General features: G+C 56.3%; 1 protein-coding gene across 5 annotated transcripts in view; it reads left to right on the forward strand.

Annotated features, from left to right (window-relative positions):
- The window catches only part of Zmiz1 (zinc finger MIZ-type containing 1), a 193,413-nt gene that overhangs the window by 117,332 nt on the left and 56,986 nt on the right, over positions 1-19,095 (forward strand). The window lies entirely within an intron of this gene.

The raw sequence follows: 19,095 nt of genomic DNA on the forward strand, positions 1-19,095 counted from the left end.
ACACACACACACACACACACACACACACACACACACCCTACAGAAGCAGGATCCCAGGGATGTACCTACACACACACACACACACACACACACACACACCCTACAGAAGCAGGATCCCAGGGATGTACCTACACACACACACACACACACCCCTACAGAAGCAGGATCCCGAAACGTCAGCTTAGAAGTAGTGAAGAGGTGGGAGGGGGTGCCGCACTTTATTGCCACACTTTCTGCAGGGGACGTGGGTTGTTGGTGAGCAGGACCTGCAATGCTCAGAGCGGATTTCTTCCCAGCCCAGTTGGGGTTTGCAGGCTGGGTGGGAGGAGGAGAGCCCTGTCTCCTGGCTGGCTCAGCAGTTTCTCCGGTTCCCCGAGAGCCGAGAGCCCCGAGGACAGGCCTCTGCGTGTTGGAAGCCACTCTTCCTTTCTCCCTCTCATCTGCTTGGCTAGCTCATCTCTGACACAACCCCCATCACTGCCACCTTTTCAGTGTGTTCCACAGAGCCTATATGTAGGGTACACGACCACTGGGGCCCAGCTGCAGGGCATCCACTTTCCAGCCCCGTCCTAAAGGACAAGCGGTGGCGGGTGCACAAGGAGAGGAGGAGAGAGGTTTGGGGGCCAGATGCACACAAGATGTGCAGAACCCCCTTGAAATGGGCCTGCTCCTCTTCCGACCCTCAGCACCCCCAGTCCAGAGCCCAGCTGCAAGTCCACATCTGCACCTCCTGCCTGGTGCAGGGTCTGCAGAGTAGAGCCTGGGAATGGTGGAGAGGCCAGGCTCTGTGTCTGAAACAGGTGCCCCGGATGAAAATCCTGCAGGGAATCCTCCAGGCCCTTCACTCCTCTAGGAGGCTGCCAGAAAACCCCACAGGGAAGAAGGAAGCCACTGGACAGCTGTACCCACAATCCCTGCTGTGGACACCTGGGCTCTTCCTGCCAGGACCCATGCCTGCGCAGCACTGGGGAGCCAGGGAGAAGGAAGTGTTTCTTCTCATCCCTGCCACAGGGGTGGACCATCCTTCCAGCCTCCAGCCAACTCCATGTGAAGGCAGAATGCAGCGGGAGGGGGCCCAGCAGGAAGACGGGGTGTGGATGGGGTAGCTCCAGCTTCAGGGGTTCAGTCACTGCAGCATCTCAGCCAGATGATAGCCCACTCAGGTTGTGATTGCATTCCTAACGATTGCGCCCCCTCCCCTGGACTTCCATGCGGGAACTGTGAAAGGAAACTACACAACCCTGCATGACTGAGGAACAGTAAAGATTTGTGCGGCTTTGGCCAGGTCTGAACGCAGCAACAGGTACCTGACCTCAGGCTTTTCTCTGCCAGTCATGGATGGTGGCTGTGAGCTTTGAAAAGACTTAAAATGAACACCAAAGGGGCTCATCTTGCTGTGGGTCGCAGCATCCCGATGGTGGGAAGCCAGCTGATGGAGTAGTGGGCTCTTCACTGGGACTCTGGACCCCCTAAGCCGTCCTATGGGCAAAGAGGACAGTCCCAAAAGGGTGTGCAGGGGGAGGCTGGGCCCTGCCCAGCAAGACTTTCTCCCTCCTGTGGCACTCAGACCACTTGAAGGCTATGGGCAAGTGCTGAAGTCCTGGGTGTTAAAAGCTTCCCAAAGTGAAAACTAGGTTTGGTTTTTTGGAGAGAGAGTCTCATTGTGTCATACAGGCTGGCCTTAAATTCACAGCAGCCCTCCTGCCTCAGCCTCCTAGGTGCTGAGATTCCAAATGTGAGTGGAACCACACCTGGCTGAGGACCCAGGAGTTTTAGGGGCAAGAACGGTTGGCTTCTAGTGTCAGAACTCTGAGCACAGGACCACAAACACAAATGTGAAGAGCGCGTGCACCGTCCTTCTGGATTGAAATAAATGAATGTTTCCTGGTAAGGGGGACACGCAGAATTGCTCCCCCAACAACACTCAGTGTCCCAGCTCTCAATGACCTCAGCAGGTCCTTGCCCACTTGGAGAAAGAAGCTGAGGCTCGGGGAGTGGGCAGGTGCCCAGTAGGATCAGAAGTCGGACAAGATATCTGTCCAGGCCATCCCTGCTCCCCAGAGGTGACCAGGAATCCAAGTGTAGCCGAGTATGTGGAACAGCCCCTCTGGAAGAGCAGGGTCACAGTACTGCCGTGCTGTGGGCAGCGTGCCACCTTCCTCAGACTTTCTAGACCTGCCCCCAGCTGCCCAACCCAAAAGAACATTCGGGACAGAGGTGCTGCCAGAACAGCACCCCTTCCAGCGCCCCAGGGTACCCCGAGGATACTGCACGTTAATAAAGCCATCAGCAGCAATTAATTCTGCAGAGGAAAGAGCCAGGTAAGAGGATTAAAGAAACCAGAGCTTTGGTTTTAAGATGCAGCTTAACGTTCTTGCCCCCAGAGCAGGGATTTCAGGGGATTCGAGGATGCGAAAGTGAAATCGAGCAGGGGACTGACAGGAAGTGGGTGAATTGGCGATGGAGTCTCCTTAGCAAAGGCTGCAAACCTCAGCCTTGGGACAGCTTCTGGGTTAGGCAGACTGGCACGAACGACAGTGCGGTTATTATCGATCTTGCCCGTTCAGACTTACAGGGTGCAGGCAGGACAAGGAAGAGCGGCCTCAGGATTAGGAAAGGATCTGATTTCTGTCCCTTTTGGTCCTGACATGGCATACATTCAGTCCGCAAGTATCCACCCGCAGTTTGCACGTCACGATCCCTCCTATTTGTGTGTACCCCATTTTACAGGCATGAAAACCAAGGTTTAGGCAGATCAAGTCATTGGCCAACGCAGCCTGGTTAAAAGAACTAAAACTGTGATGGAAGCAAGAATCATGTGACCCCCAAAGCCATCGTCTGACCCCTGTGGTCCAGGCATGGGTTAACAGGAAGTCCTGGGGGAAAAAAAAACCAGGAAGTCCTGGGAAAGACATGGCGAAGTCCAACCTGCTTGCAAGTGGTGATATTTAGTGTGTGCCAGTGACTTGTCCCAGTCAGTTAGGTGACACATCTTCCCATCTTTGAACTCATTTGACCCCTTAGGCCCTGTGGACAGTGAGGAGCAGAGAGCCTGGCTGCCCCAATTTCAAGTGCTCTTTGCAGAAGCCATGTAGCCGTTTCTCAGCAAAGACCAGTAGTTACACATGAGCCCACAGGAGCAGGCTCCCTGACTCCAAATCCCCCCTGACCCCTGGCTTGCCAACTGCCTGGTCCTAGAAACGTCACCCGCCTTCCATGTGCTTCGGGGGTCCCCATTTGATAATGGGAGTTCTATATGTTCATTTATTTTGAGACAGGAGCTTGCTTGTATTCAGGCTGGCCTTGAATTTGTGGTGAGCCTCCTGCCTCAGCCTGCCAAGTCCCGGGATCACAGATGTGCTGCACCAGGCCCATGAGAGGGGAGCTTAGAGTCCATGTCACAGGCATCAAGCGAGCTCGCAGTGCTTAGAGCAGGGCCTGGTGTTGGCTAATTGCCTTATGTGTGTTAGCAGTTTCATCCCAGACGTGTTGGCGTTTACTCTTGGGCTGCCACCCACATGTGGGGGTGGAGCAAATCCTTGGGTCTGCAGAGGGTACCCTGATTATAAGTAGGGCCAGAGTGAATGCCAGCAGCACCCTCCTCCAGCAGGGCAGGAGGTAAGGAGAGCCCATTTTCTAGTCTAGGACACAGCCGCTCCTGGGGCTCCAGGACCAGCAGCCCTCAGCTGTATCTACGATAGAGTCAGCTGGGCCAGGCGTGGTGGCATGTACCTGCCATCCCAGGACGAGGTAGGCAGGTAGGATGGATGGATGGATGGATGGATGGATGGATGGATGGATGGATAAGTAGGTAGGTAGATAGATAGTCTTCTTTGTAGCTGAGAGTGCATTGCAGTCCCTCAAGGAGGCTGGGCCCCAAGGGGGACACGGTGACCTGAGGAGTGAACTGCAGAGGGCAGCACCCAGGTGTTTCCTGAGTGAGATCCTTTGAGGACTCCCCTCTGTCTTCCAAGCAGCCTTTCCCAACATTCAAGATTGAAAGGAAGGTGAGGACTGGGTGTTTTAGGAATGGCATTACTGACCCTCACAACCCAACCCACTGTACAGACTGGGAAACTGAGGTACAGAGTGACAGCCCCCCCAAGGCACACAGTCCTTCCTCTAAGAAGGTGAAGGAGAACCACTGGCTGCAGGTGGGTAGACCTTGGGCAGGAAGACCCAAGGATGAGTGTGGGGCTCCGAGGGCAGCGCCCCTCCTCCCCAAGCCAGGCCTTCTCTCCCACCTCCCTGGGATCAGACTTAATATAGGGCGCCCCTTGCATGTGCCAGGGCCCATGTAGCCCACAAGGCGGGGAGGCAGGCCCAGGCCAAGAGACTGTGCACTGTGGCCCAGCATGAGCTGCCCGGGTCAGTGTGCAGAGTGTTTGGGCTGGGGGTGGGCCCTGGGGCCTTGGGCCTCAACCTGCTGTGCCGGCCTCAGCTTCCTCTCCAACTCTGCAGGGGCCCTTGAATCAAGTTCAGCTCTCTTCTGAACCGGGGCTGGCCCAAGACAGAGAGCCTAGCACCAGAAGCCAGAACCGGGGCAGCCTAGGGCTAGGTCAGCTCCAGCTTTGGGATTAAACTCAGCCTGGGTCCAGCACAGCTCTGCCACTTCCTTGCCGGTGTGACCCTGGCCACGTCTCCCAGCCTCGGGAAGTGCTGAGTACAAAGGATATCGCACAGGCTGTCATCTCTTTGGGGCTCTGCACATCCGTGACGCATCGGAGTATTTCTCAAGCCCTGCTTCGCAGGCAGGCGAGGCTTAGAAGCCTTGCTGTGTGCCTTTATGCAAATCACTTCCCTTCTTTAAGCCGGGGGTCCAGTGGCTGTAAAATCAAGGTCTCTTGACTGGAGTGGCAGCAATCCTGTTTCCGTGGCAACCCAGCTGCTCCTCCAGGGACCATCTGGATCACATCACCCTGGCAAGGTGCTGCCCAGGCAACCAGGTGTTTGTGTTTTGCAGTAGAAGGTGGTAATTCCCCTCACTGGGGACAGGGTGGTGGCCCGGCAGGTGGCTGCAAGGAAGCAGTACCAGCTGCATTTGCTCTCCCTGGGCCCAGAAAGAAACAGCACCCCAAGTTACTGGCTCAGAAGCCACACTGGCCAATAGCTTTCCTCGAAACGGAGTCCTTATCTAGGGTCCTTATATTCCTAGGAACATTTCCTGGCTTGTTGAGGCCAGCCAGAGGAGAAACCCTGCTCAGGGCTGGATTCCTGCTCAGAATTCGAAAGGACTCAGTCTCACCTGTTTAGGAGGAGGAGACGCTATTGTCTCTAGCAGGAAATAGGAATTACTGAGGAGAAAAATTAGGAGTCTACCTCTCAGACAGGCACATAATTATAAGGACAGCAGAAGCTCCGAGAAAAGGATGAGCTGAATTCTCCCCTGCAACATCAGTTCCTGCCCCCTATTCTGTGCAGCCCTTGTGGCTGACCCTCAAGGAGCCCTGCAGATCATCTGTAGCCAGAGAGCTGTGGGCCCAGGCCAGGCAGGGACATGCTTCGGAAGGAGGCCGTGTCGCCAGACTCTGTGGCTGGGTGGGGAAGTCCCCAGGGCAGCCTGCTCAGGGTTGAAGCAGTTCAGGGTGGAGAGAGGTTAAGTCACACAGTGGGGGACCATTGGACCGAGATCAGATGTGGGTCAGTGCCCTGGGGGAAGGGAAGCTGCCAGGGGCTCTATTTCCTGGAAGCCTGAGGCCTTTTTCTGAGGCAAGCGGGAACAGTCCTCCACCTGTCCATATTCTCTGTCTTTCCTCCCTCTCTCTCCTTTCTGCCCCTCCACTCTCTTTACTTCCTTTGTCTCTCCCCCTTTCCCTGGGGACTGCAGCTGTCTGCACTGCCTGTGCTATCTGGAAACCTGCTCCTTGACCCTACTGCTGGTCCCCAGCAGCCACTTGCTTGAGCCCCAAGACCACTGTCCACAAAGCCTGCAGCCCGGTCCAGCCTACACACTCCTCTGCCAGTGTTCAGCTCTGCCCCTCTGCAGTACCCTCGGCCGGCTGAGGAAGTGATATAATTTCTGTACTCCATCTCCTGGCTCCATGGGGTCTAGAGCCCTCTCAGATGTGTGCCTCACATGTGTAGAATCACTTCCTCCAGATTGGGCATCTCCCTGAGGCCTTGGGGTGAGGGACTCCTCATAGCTGTGCAGACCTGGCTTGGAGAGAGTGTGAGGCCAGGCAGCGGGAAATGGGTGCCTTGTGGAGCCCTATGATGGGGACACCCTTGTGCTTCCTTGTGGGCCACTATGGCAACAAGGATGCCTAGGTGGTCCCCTGGGACCGAGTCGCACACCCTCCCCCGGGCCTGGGGCTTCTATGCATCATTCTGCTCTTCCACACAGAACTGTGAGTTGAGGAAAACAATGGTGATGGTCAGGCATGGTGGCGCAAGCCTGTAATCCCAGCACTCTGGAGGCTGAGGCAAGATTGTCAGGAGGTCAAGACCAGCCGAGGTTGCGTAATACATTCAAGGCCAGCCTGAGTGAGCTACATTGTGAGACCCTGGAGAGAGAGAGAGAGAGAGAGAGAGAGAGAGAGAGAGAGAGAGAGAGAGAGATGCTGCTCCTCTAAGGAAGGAGCTCCCGGTGCTGCAGCAGCCCCAGGGGTCTGGATCCAGGTCTTCCTGAGGACATGGTGCCCAGGCTGGGACAAGGGTGGCCTCCAGGTTCCAGTTCTGGGCCGCGCCTTGGGTGGGAAGATCTACCTTAGTTCAGGGTCACACACAGGGCCAGGCAGGTGACACACAAACGGCATCTCAGCCAGAGGCACAGAAGTGGGTCGGGGGAGGGGACAGCCAGCCCCATGGTGAGGCAGCCATGACACAAGGGCCACCAGAGGCCACATACAGCATGTGGGCAGACGGCCAGGGTGGTGGATGCTGCGAGGATGTGCTGTTTTCCTTGTTGTTGGCGGCCTCTTACCCAGGAGGCTGTGTGGGCAGCCCATTGTAGCTAAGGGCATCTTGGTAGCCCTGGGGGGCTTCAACCTTAAAGCATTTGAGGAGTCAGGTGGGCTAGATGGGCTGGATGCTGACATAAGAGGTCAACCTGCAGCCCTCCTGGTGGAGGGGCCGCCTGGGCAGAGGGCTGCCCTCCTGCTTTGGAGCCTTGTGATTCTGTGTTTATTTCTATATTGATGCCCCAGGGCCTCGGATGTAACACGCACCCCTGGTGCCGCTGCAGAACCCTACGTAGCAGGTCCGGGCCAGTGGGGGGTGGCTGTGTCCTTAACCACACAGCAGTGATAGGGACAGAACAGGTGGATGGGTGCCAGCCTCTCCCCTGGAAAAAGAATGACTGGGTGGGAGAAGGCTGAGCTGGGGAGGATGCCGTGTGGGGGCAGGGCAGGGGAGGTGGCACTGGTGGTCTCAACGCTCTCGTCCTGCTTCTAGACTCAGGAATGAATGGCAGAGGGCACAAGGCCTTGCAGGGTCCCTTGGCCCCGTCCCAATGTATGTAAGAAGACGCTGGTACAGAGAGCGCAGTCTCCACAACAGCTGTCCCAACTGTCCCTGGGCTAGGCTGGGCTGGTACCACACAATATCATCACTAATCCTCTTCCCTCTAGTGCCACTGGCAGTAGTTCATTTACCCCTGCCACGGCCACTGTTTTTAACACTGCCCCTGCCCCAGTTGCTGCCACCCAGTGATGGTGCCACACTCCCTTAGTCTGTATCCCCTGTCTGAACACGTCAACTCCTCCGCTCTGGATGAGGATGCACACCAGGAATACGGTACTCGGGAGACTGAGGCAGGAGGATCCCTTGGAGTTTGAGGCCCATCTGGGCTATGTAGTGAGCGTGAGGCCAGCCCAAACTACCCAAGGGGACCCTGTCTGAACAAAAAAAATTGTATAAAATTACCTTTAGGCTATGTATCCGTGGTGTATGAGAAACATAAATGAATTCAGCATTTAGATTTGGGCACCGTACCCAAGGTACCTCACTTGGCACAGTCAGATGTTCCCAAATGGAGAAAACACCAGAAATCACCCCCACCCCCACCCCCGGTCCTGGGCATTTTGAATAAATGATACTCAGCTGGTGCTGCTGCTGACAGGGAATGGGGCTCATTTTCATCTGTCTTTGCCACATTCCACCTGATAGGCAAATGTGGCACGTGCACATCCACTCCTTTTGCTGTTCTGAAAAGCTTAAGAGGAAACTTAAGGAGGAGGTCAGTGACTTGCTGGAGGTCCCCACCTAGTATAGGACGGGGTTAGAGTTCAGATGTGAGCAGCCCTGTCCCAGGCCTAGCACGCCCTGGTCTCCCAGGTCTCAGGCCAGGCTGCTTCCCAGGAATAGGAAGGAGGCAAGACCAGGCACTGCAGGAACGGAGGCCTTAGAGGCTTTCCAGAGTGGGGCAGGCTTGTGACTCAGCGTAGGGGGCAGCCGTCTTCATTGCCATCCTGTCTCAGTCTCCATGGAGGGGCCTGATGGTCTTTGTCCTGACTCACCTCACCAGACCTGAAATTCCTGCCCCACAGTTGTCCTTGGACCCAAATACCTGTAAGCAGGTGAGTCTTTGTTTGTTCTGTGACTTGGCCACAGCACAGGGAGAGGTGATAAGTCCAGGTCCAGAAAGTCCTGGCTGTGACACTGGGCCTGTCTCCTCCCCTCCCGAAGGCAAGACCCTGTATCTGAAGCTTCTGCTTGAGGCCTCACAAAAAGGGGTCCTTGTCCTTCCCGGTAGGTGATCACATGAATCTGCCTCACCTCAGCGATGCATCCCCGGTCCTGTGCAGGTACTGGACAGGGTGGGACTGAGGTGACCCTCACCCTTGCCCTCTGGAGCTCCAAGTGGTAGGCAGGACTGATGAGGAGGGAGCAACCTTTCTGACAACACTGTTGTCATCACCACAGTGTTCTAGGAAGGATGGTGGCAGGGCCACGAGGTTGGGCCCTTAGGGAAGGCTTTGGGGAGGACAGAACCCTGACCGGGGGGCTGCTAAGGACAGAGCCACCCAGCGAGGAGGCCAGGCTGTGTGCAGGATGTGTGGGTCCCGGGACACCTTCTCACCTGTGCACCCAAGGTTACAGGCCACAAAGGTTTTGGTTCCTAGCACTGATTTCACGAACACCTGGGGGATCTGGAGGCTGCCTCTCGGCTCCCGCCCTCCAAGCACCCCAACACCCAGGCTCTGTAGGTACAGGTTGTTCCCGGGCGCTGTTAGGTAATTAGGCCAAATTCAATTACACACCATGCTCCCAGGTCTGTCTGGGGCCCGAGGGGGCGTGGATTCCTGTTGCAAAGGAGTTGTCATGAGCACTGGCTGAGCTCCCTGGACTGTGACCTCCCACAGCACACTCCAGAACACTGCCTGCATTGCAGCTGGGGAAACTGAGGCAGGGAAAGGCAACACAGTTGAGTCTTAGTCTGTTAGGGCTGAGCATGGTGATTCGTGAGCAGCACCCATGCGCCATCGCTTTTTTATGAGAAGTCATCCCAGGGATCTATGAGGGTGGAACCTTCATGGCCTGATTTCTTCCCTAAGACTCCAGCTCTTACTTAGTACCATCCCCTTGGGCACCAGAATTCTGCACAGATTTAGAGAAACACAACGATTCAGGCCAGAGCATCCAAACCTTGGCATCCCCAAGGCTGAGGTCCCCAGTGACCTTTGAACCTGCTAGTTGGGGCTTGTCCTCCCTTTCACTGGGGAGCCTGGCTCCCCACTCCCCTGGAAAAGTCAGAGATGGGAGAGTTGGTGGGATCCGAGTACAGCGTCTCTTCTGATCCTGTATTCACCTGGTAAGCAGCAGCTGCCCAGGACTTCGGCATGCAGGTCTTTGGAGAGAGTGGCATACCCCATGAAGCTGGGTAGGCCAGGGTTGCTGTGGGCCTTGGGAGAAACTGGCCAGAGGCACAGAAAAGAGTAACCCAGGCCAAGGACAGTGAAACCTCTCCTGGGGCCATCTCTGTCCATGAAGCTTGGACTTGGAGTTGATCTCAGAAGACCTCAGGAGCCAGGGAGGTTGGGGCAGGAAAGAGATATGGTCAGGCTTGCCTTTCTGAACTCCTCAGCAGGGAGGGGGCCAGAGGCAAGAAAAGCCGTTGAGAGGTTGGCGCAGTTGCTGGGCCTGGTAGAGCGATGGGAAGGGCCCGCTTTTTCCTGGCCACCCATGGCCGGGCTTTGGAAGCGTAATTGGAGGCATGAGCTTGTTGATCCTGAACATGGCACATAGCAGCTTTCAGAGGGTAAAGGCCTCACCTCTTAATTAAACTTTAATTTCAAATGAAAGTGATTTATGGGGAGGGGGTTTCCTCTAGTTCCAAAAATAATGCACCTGACCTGTAAGATAATCACTAATATAGAAAGTGACAAAAGCTGAAATCCTACCACCAGGGGATAATAACTCGGTGAAGGTCCCTCAGTCATTCCACAGATATTTGCTGAGTTCCTACTGTGAGCCAAGTACAGAACCACCAGGGCTGTGGCAGTGAACAAAACAGATAGAATGCCTGCCTTGAGGGAGCGCCTGGTCCCGCCCCAATTCGTACTCTTGGTGGTCGGGACAAAAACATAGGCAAGCACAGAACCAAGTGGTTCACACTTGGGAAGCACCTTCTTAGTAGGACGGTGGATGTTGAGGCCACCTGCTCTCCTACTGGGCCCAGCGGGGAGAACAGCTCCATAATGGCTTAGGGAGCCTGATGCCCCTAGCACCAAGGAGAGGGACAGCAGCTGTCCAAGATGTCACCACTCTGCTCTGTTGGAGAAACCAGGGCCCAGAGAGGAATAGTGACCCTGTACCTGGTCGCACAGCAAGCCCCCGAACCTTGTTGCGGCAGCATCTCTCTCAGGTGGGGACTTGGCCTTCCGGACCAGGTTCATGCTGCTCTGCTGAGCTCAGCTCTGCAGGTCCTGATTTCGACATCAGGCTTCCCATTCTTCGCCCTGCCCGGGCGGCCACCTTTGGCTTCTCCCCAGTCAGACATTCCTCCGTGGCCTGTCTGCTCATGTCTGGAGCCCCCGGAGGTGGGGGACACCTGGGACCACACTGGGGCATGAAGGAAGCTGTTGGTCCCCCCAGGCTGCCATGGGGCCGGGAAGAAAGGGATGGAAGGGGCCGATATCTGGGAGAGCCCCTCGCATGGGGACAGCTGGGACAGGAGGCAGGAAGACAGCGCCGGTGATGAAGGAGTCCTGGCAAAGAGGCTTGGAGGTGCATGAAACGGCTCTGTGTTGCCCAGAACACAGTGAGAGGCCGGAACGTGCTTCCCCTACCTGGTGTCCTTTTTCCTCTCCGTACACGCTCAACAGCATGGGCCTCAGCAGCTGTGAACCTCCGGGGTGGGCTCCCTCTGCACCCTTAGGGTATGTGCCGTGGCTGACGAGGTGTTCACTGCCAGCCCCGAGCAGCCCTGATTGCCAGCTCCCCCTCCGAAGCCCAGATTGGTATTTCCCACCCCTCTTGATGAATGGGACCTACCCAGCAGACAAGAAAAGGAGCTGAGGGCCTGGGGTCCAGTCCCTAATCTCTCCATGCATAGGAAGAAGAATGAGGTGCCCGCTCCCCATTTTAACATGCACACACACACACACACACACACACACACACACACACACTGAGCCTGATGACGAAGCAGTTTATGGATAAGTGGCTTTTAGACGGGTGAGGCCCTGTGTCAGTTTGGAGACCATGCTCCTGACACTGCAGGAGGCGACAGCACAGCACAGCTTGGAGGGATCACTGGGGCCTGTGACAAACCAGGAGCTCAGCGTTCTTGTCCCGGCACTGCCACCGGTGGCTGGGGGCGGTCTCGTGCCCTTTTTGAGCCTCAGTTTCTCTAGTTAAAAGGCGGAAAGAGGGCCTCTTCACTCTAGTTTTCAGTGAGTTGTAGTCCCAGATGGATAAGGAGGGACTTGGGAGCAGGGCCGGACATGATGGAGCAGCAGACTTAGGGGCAGGGTGGGCCTTTGCCTGGCGAGCCTCAGGATGAAGTCAGACGGCGAGGCAGACGGGCAGCGTCAGCCGCGGGCGGGCAAATCACCTTTCCAACAGTGGAGATCTTCATCAGGGACCCTGGTGCAGTCCGGAAGCCCCGGTCAGAGCTGCGTCCTGGAAGAAGCAATAAAACCCCAGGACTGCTGAAGCACGGATATTTGAGCTATGGTTATGTCCCCTCCCTTCCAAGGCGACTCTAAAAATCAATGGGAAGAGATTCATCAGAGGCCTCGGTGGTGTGCGCCCAGCACGTTGGGCAGCCCCTTGTTAGCCCGCCCCAGCTTCCGGTCTGAGCAGGCCCCTCCACTAAGAGACAACCCTGTCTTCCCAGGCAACAGGCCGGAACCTAGTGCCTGGGTAGGTGGACAGGGCTGTGAGGCCATCGCAGCCCCCAGGAGCTTGTGATTTTTTGCTGTGCATTCAGTCGTTCCTTACCTCACTCACTCTTTCAGGCATCTGGTCCTTGTTTCATTCATGTAGGAGAATATTATCAAGCATCTGCCGGGCATATTTTAGATACTGTCAACAGAACGCGTACCAAATAGACAAAAGTCCCAGTTGACGTGGAGCTTGCCTTTTAGCGAGGGAGACAGTGTTAAACAAGATAAATAATTGAAATACACCAGTCATCAAGCTAAAGAGAAAACATCCTGAGATGCAGCAGGAGGGGCTGCAGCCTGTGACAGCTGGGCTAAGGAAGGTTCCCCATGAAGGTGTCCCCAAGGGTCAGCCCACCGGAAGCGGGGAGGCAGCCAGGGCTGCCTAGTCAGCTGCCTGGTCACCTGGAAAGACACATGCCAGGCAAATCACGAGGCACAGGGGCTAGAAGGAAATGAGGTGAAAGAGAGGACAGCCCAGGTCACTTACAAAGGATCTGGGTCAGAGTAAGGACTCAGGTTTTGACTGACCAAGCCAGAGTACCTAGAGGAGTGGTGGATATAGGTGTGTGTATTCATTTGCTAGGGCTTCCATAGCCAAGCCCCCTAAGCCAGGCACCTGAGCAGTGGACAGTGATTGTCCCCAGTGAGGTTTGGGGATATCTTCATTGGCCAGAGGGTAAGCTGAACCTCATCTGTGTCTCTCATCTTTAAGGCCAAGATAAGATTCCAAGAGGCTGGCCAGGGTAAAGGAGAAGGGGCAGGTGGCAGATGGAGATCAAAGTGTTGGCTGGGCCTGGCCCCCTCCAACGACATCAGAAGGACCTGTTCTAAGTCCCTGACCTGGCAGGTAGTAGGTCCCCGGTTTGTGGCTAACTCCAACCCTTACATGATAGGCATGCTTCTGGTGTACCCAACATTCCTCTTTCACTAAAGCACCAGTCCTACCAGATTAGGGCCCACCCTGATGACTCCATCTTTAACTTGAATTATGTACAGTGACTTTGTGTACCTGTTAAAGTCACCTTCACAGGCCCTGGGGCTAAGACTTGAGCATCTTTTGGTGACACAGTTTACCCCGGATCAACTTATTGCAGGTCCTCAACCTTGTCTCCCTTGGTCTCCTGTAGAGCTGGTATTACTTAGGCAAAGGAGTAGGGGCATACTACAGGCCCAGTTGGCTTCTCCTCCCCCAGTGCCACCAGCCTCAGCCTCCAAATCCAGCCCCTCTCTCTGCAGCCCTTCCGTTACCCCAGGAGCATGGATGGCCATTTCCACTCCAGCTTTAAGGGCACCTCTAGCCTCTGCAGGCCAGCCTCAGCCCACAGGACACCTTCAGAGGTCTCCCAAAGCACATGGCCTCATCTGGGCCACCTGAATGGCCATTTGAGGGCTCCTGGGTCCCCTCCTGGCCATTGAGTCCAACAGGAGGCTTTCCTGGATCTCCAGTCACCTGGAAATCGAGGGCTTCTCGGACATGCCAAGGGGGGCGGGGTGTGGGGTCAGACCTGTGTAGTTTTCAAAATGAAATGATTATAGGATTTGGGCAGAAGCCAAGTGCAGAGTTCTGAGAACGGAGCCTGGATCTGGGATGAGTGGTCCTGCTGGGGATAAATCCAGGAAGGGGTTGGGATGGAGGGCTTTGGCAAGAGGTTGGGAGGTGCTGGGGTCTCCTCCACAGTGTGTCCTAGCCCTCCCCTGCACCCGCCCCGCAGGAGGCCAAGTGTCCTCTTCAAATGCTTAATTTTAAAAAGAAACAAAGAAATTGTTTCAGTCTCTAATGCAATGTGTGGGAAAGAATATAAAACTGGGGTAGCAGTTCTCGGCACAACTGTCGTGTCCCTGTGACCTCCCTGGGCTCTATCTTCCTTTGGGTCTTAGAATCCCGCCTTGGGATTTTCAGTGCAGGCTTTGGAGCTAGATTGCCCTGTGCTTTATATCCTTCTGCAGAACTTCTTTTAGAAGGCATGGTGGTACATTTTGTAATCCCAGCACTATGGGAGGCTGAGGCAGGAGGACTGTGGCAAGTTGGAAGCCAGCCTGGACTACACAGCAAGCCCCTGTCTCAAGCCCTGCCCCCTCATTCTGGAATTGCCTATATCTCTCTGTGCCCAGCCTCTCTCTGTGTGGTGCAAGTAATTATCGCCCTCAGCAGAGAGGGCTGCTGGTGAGTGTGTTTAGACTTGGAAAGTGCCTGAACCCTGCTTGGCAACAGCAAGCAGTCAGTAGTCATGAGCTTGCATGATCAGCAGAGGAGAAGCCGGGGGCCAGCCTAGGGCCTCCACTCTGTGTCCCCAGATGGGGGCAAAGCTGGGAACACCTGTGTTGGCCAGAAGGCAAGCTGGACCTCACCTGTGTCTCCCATCTTTAAGGCCAAGATAAGATTCCAAGAGGCTTAAAGATAAGATTCCTTTAAGGCCAGGGCAAAGGAGGAGGGGCAGCTGGCAGAGGGCACAGTGTCCGGCAGAGGCACCGGCTTGGCACCCTGACCCCAGCACCGAGTGCTGTTGGGGAGTCTTCCATGGGTAGGGAGGCTCCAAGGTTGTTCATACTGTGCTCTGTGCTCTGCATGTCCTGAGAGGGGCCAGGAATGGCAAGATGCACGGGTGGCCTGGGCAGGTCCCAGGGCTTAAGCTCATGCCTGTCATACCCAGGAACACGCATCTGGGGCTTCCCTATCCACCTCACCCTCCCTCTGAGTACTCAAGCCCACATGGTTGACATCTCCAGTCCTCAGGGTCCTTGTTCAGGCCTGCTGAATCAGCAGCCCCGCCTGAGGAGGAAGGAGCTCTTTGGCTCAGAACTAACTCGGTGCCTCCCGGGGTCATAGAGAGCTTGGCTTTTGTGCCTGGGTCTGTCCCCCTTTCTTCTGAGTGACCCCTTAGCCCCTGGGCCTCCCAGAACACAAAGCCTTCTACAGAAGGCCACCCAGCCTGAAGCCACTTTTGACCCCTGGGTGACCTACATCCCAGGTAGGTGACTTGACTCCTTTACCCTTCCACCCTGGACTGGGTAAGATCCAGGAGACCCACCTGTACATCGGGGAGCCCTAGAGGATGCCCCTCCCCTGGGCCTCCAAGCTTGACTGCAGCGTTCCCCTCCCCCACCCCCCCCCATGGCCGGTGCGTCCGGCTGAGGTGGGTTCCGGATGACAGGCTCGCTAGCGGAGGAAGCAAGCATCCTCTCCCCGAGCGCGCCGCCGGGCCTTCCTGGCTGCAGTTCCGTGATTTATTGGCGGCTCCTTCTCACCACGGCAGGAGGAGTTCAAATACCCAGAGAAAAGCCACCGCTATTGATCCCGCGTCGGGCCTCCTGAGCGCTGGCGGGCATTCATCAAGGAGCCGCAGCGTAGGGCTGCAGCTCGCCCTTTCTTCTTCCTTTCTTCTCCCTCCCAAGTCATTCCCCCGGGGCCGCCCCCCTCGCGGAGGTCACTTGGAGAGCTCGCGGAGCGTCTGCGCGCCAAGGCGCAGAGCGCCTTTGTCTGCGGCCTCTTTGCTGTAGATCGTTATCAAGGCGAGCCCTGGGGAGGTGCGGCTGTGCCAGGCCCCAGGCTTTTGAGCACAGCTTTGGAAGTTAGAGAAGTGGAGTTGGAACTTGGACCAAGTAAGGAGACGGCCTTCTGAAGCTGGCGCTGGTTGGAGTGCCCCGGTTTCGTGCACTGCAGGAGCTCAGTACTAAAAAGAGCTTGCTAATGATCCAGTGGACCGAGACCTTCACGGGTCCGGGAGCTCGCTCCGAAATCAGCATGTGAAAGGGCCTAGTTTGGGCTGGGAGACCTCCCATTTGGGGTGCTGATTGGGTGCTGCAAACAGTTTGTTTTCCTAATTATGTAAATCTGATGGAATATTTACTTTGGGGTGGAGAATTTTTTTAGGATTTTTTTTTTTTTCTTTTGGGGCAGGGTCTGGCTATGTGTTCTGGGCTGGCCTTGAACTTACTAAGCAGCCCAGGTTGCTTTGAACAGCCAGCAATCCTCCTGCTCAGTCTCTTAAGTGCTGGGATTGCAAGTGTAACAGCTACCTGCAGAAATTCTTAAAAACTGTTGCATATTCTCTTCTCAGGTTCCACTGTAGGGCCTCTCCCCTTGTGAGTTCCCGGGATAACTAGGAGGTGAGGGTGGGGATGGAGATGGGTGAGCCCAGGTGTTTTATTAAAAGTGTCCTGGGCATTGTCAACAGGTCTATATCCCTGAATTGTAAATTCTTCTCAGTTTCACTCCAAATTCTGACTCACCTTGCAAGGGCAGACTTTCTGAGTGCAGTTTGTGGCTTGGAGGTAGCAACATACACGAGGAAGTGAAGAATGAGCCCAAGAATCCCTTTTGATGTTGAGAAAATGCTAAGGGTCAAATTAAAATTGTGAATTGTCATTGCACACAGCTTTGGGAGCAGAGAAGGAGCAGTGGGGTGCTTTGGTTATTTGAGGGTTTAGTTGTTAGGATTCTGGAATATTGAGACCCAAGCCCTGGCACTGTGTTAAAACCAGATAAACAGTAGAAATCAGGTTTTAGGGACGTCAGTCTGAGTGTTTTTGTGGGCCAGAGTGCAGGCCCTACCTTCCGAGGGACCCATAGTGGAAAAGATTGGAGACTCTTCCCCAGGCCTCAAGGGGTCCCAGGTCCCTGAGGGGCTGCTTGGAGTCACAAATGTCTTGGTGAGTGAAAGCATGTCCCCAGAGAAGCCACTGTAACCCAAGAAGTGGTTAGACTGGGCAGGGCCACCAGAGCAGGAGGGACTTCCTTGCATTGCCTGCCCTGGGGTTGGCCCCGTAGGAAGGAGATGCCAATTAATTTCGCACACAGGAAGCTAGTTCTTGTCCAAAAGGCAGCAAGTTATGAAGTATGAATTAATCCACTTAACCAGCTCCTCAGAGGGAAAGCCTGTGACAACTGTATTTCCAAATGCCATCCCAAAAGTGATATTTCAAGTGGTAGTGGGTGGGATTAGAGCCTGCTAACGATTTATGTCAAACAAGGAGCAAGAACATAATTTTTAGATAAGTGATTTGTCTCAGCCACTACCAGGGTGGGCAGCTGGACAGACAGGAAGGTTTAGGGAAAAACCAGCGGCTCACACTGGAAAGAGAACGAAATCAGGAACAGAGACCTCAAAGGCAGGTGGACCTGCCCCCTCCTGGCGCTGGCTGAGGAAAGCACAGTGCACACCCCCCGGGGTTGAGGTTTGGAGGACGCTCCTGGCAACCTTTCTTTGGGCTTTAAGAATGAGGGGTCTCATCTTCCAAACTGTCGGGACCAGTTAGGTCCCCATTCAAGCAACTTTTACCGGCGGGTGGGCGGGGCCAGGGAGGGGGCCATAAAAATTAACAGTTTCTCCCCAGGGGCTGTTAAGTGGTTAGGTGTTCTCCAAAGAGGGAGGGGTGTAGGCCCTTTGGGCCGGGAAGCCAGTGAGCTTCCCGGGTGTCTGCGGGAGCAGCGTGGCATGGTGCAGAGCTGGCAAGCTCAGCTCAGCGCTTGGAACCCTTGCTGACAGACAGGCTGGAAGGAAGAGGCCACAGCTACCGCAGGAGGCAATGTCAGGAAGGCGGCAGCTCTCAGAACGGGGCGGGGCCGTGCGCCGCAGCCGCCCCCGGCTTCCCTCTCACCTCCCGCTGCAGCGGCTAGAAACTCCCCGAAGTCGGAGAGCCTGGGCGTACACGCGCGTTCACCTTGTCCAGGGCCCCACGTTCGGGGAATCCCAGAGGTGCCAGGGAATTAAAATGCGAGGCTGCTGACCTCTCCTGTCCCCTAACCAGCTCCAAAAATCCTTTAAACGGACAGACCGAGGTTTAATCAGATGTTCCTAACCTGCCCCGCCCCTCCCTTGGCCCAAGCCGCCTCTGGTCTGCTCTCTCCACCCTTACCCCGCCCGAGACCCTTATTAGCATGACCCCTTGGGAAGACTTGCCCGCTTGGGGGTGGGAGACACCCGAAGTCTTCCAGCGCTGCCAGCGCCTTCCCGGAGGCCCCCTTGGGCGACAGCGCTCCGGGAGCCCCACTCGTACAAGTGGTGCTGGCAATTAATTGCCTTGGCGGGGGAGGGAAGGGACCTGGTCGCCGCCCCCGCCCGGAGGTTGGGGCACCGCTCGTCGGGTCGTGCGTTGGTTCGGCGGCGGCGTGCACCGGCACCACCCCTGCCTGCAAGTTTGAAATGTGAGCTGCCTGTGATCCCTGCTCGCCGTGCTCCCTCGCAGCCAAGTGGCTGGGCTGGCTGGCGGTCGGTGCGCGCGAGTGAGTGCGGCGGCTGGCTGGGGGCGGGGGTGCGGACGGCGAGGCTGCGGGGCGGAGAGGGCGCGCGCGAGCCGGGGCTCCCAGGAGACGCCAAGGCAGGTCTGCTGCTCGCCTTTCATCTTCCTCCCGCGCTCCTCCTCTTCCTCCTCCTCTTGCCTCCCCTCCCCCCCGCCGCGACGCGTCCGACTTCCCCCGAGCCCCCAGCCCCCAGCGGGTACACACAGGGTGGGTGGTGACGCCCACGGGGGCCCGGGCCTTGGGAAGTTTCACCAGCTCGCCCCATGCACCCCCGCCCCCCTTGTGTCCCCAGCCCATCCCCGTCCCTGGAGGGCTGTCGCTTGCGCCCGGGAGCGCGGCTGGCTGCCTCCTCGGCGGCGGCGGCCCCATTAGCGGAGCCTCAGCCTGTGATTGGCTTCGCCCGGGAAGCTGGAGACGGGCGATGAATAATTGATGTGTGCGGTGCGGTAGCCGGACGGCGGCGGCGGTGGCGGGCGGCAGCGAGCGGGAGCGCGGGAGCCGGGGCGCCCTCGGAGCGGGCAGCGC

This window comes from Octodon degus, unplaced genomic scaffold, assembly GCF_000260255.1.
Source record: "Octodon degus isolate 3935 unplaced genomic scaffold, OctDeg1.0 scaffold00005, whole genome shotgun sequence".
NCBI lineage: Eukaryota > Metazoa > Chordata > Mammalia > Rodentia > Octodontidae > Octodon > Octodon degus.